Source organism: Schistocerca serialis, unplaced genomic scaffold (assembly GCF_023864345.2).
Source record: "Schistocerca serialis cubense isolate TAMUIC-IGC-003099 unplaced genomic scaffold, iqSchSeri2.2 HiC_scaffold_511, whole genome shotgun sequence".
Classification (NCBI taxonomy): domain Eukaryota; kingdom Metazoa; phylum Arthropoda; class Insecta; order Orthoptera; family Acrididae; genus Schistocerca; species Schistocerca serialis.
Genome location: NW_026048093.1, coordinates 64,495 through 65,000, shown reverse-complemented (window position 1 = coordinate 65,000; position 506 = coordinate 64,495).

Below are 506 nucleotides of genomic sequence, written 5' to 3'. Positions count from 1 at the left end.
GGTTGAGGCACAATATAGGTTAGGTTAAGGCACAACATGGGTTACGTTAAGGCACAAATTGGGTTACGTTAAGGCACAACATGGGTTACGTTAAGGCACAACATGGGTTACGTTAAGGCACAAATTAGGTTACGTTAAGGCACAAATTAGGTTACGTTAAGGCACAAATTAGGTTACGTTAAGGCACAAATTAGGTTACGTTAAGGCACAAATTAGGTTACGTTAAGGCACAAATTAGGTTACGTTAAGGCACAAATTAGGTTACGTTAAGGCACAAATTAGGTTACGTTAAGGCACAAATTAGGTTACGTTAAGGCACAAATTAGGTTACGTTAAGGCACAAATTAGGTTACGTTAAGGCACAAATTAGGTTACGTTAAGGCACAAATTAGGTTACGTTAAGGCACAAATTAGGTTACGTTAAGGCACAAATTAGGTTACGTTAAGGCACAAATTAGGTTACGTTAAGGCACAAATTAGGTTACGTTAAGGCACAAATTAGGTTA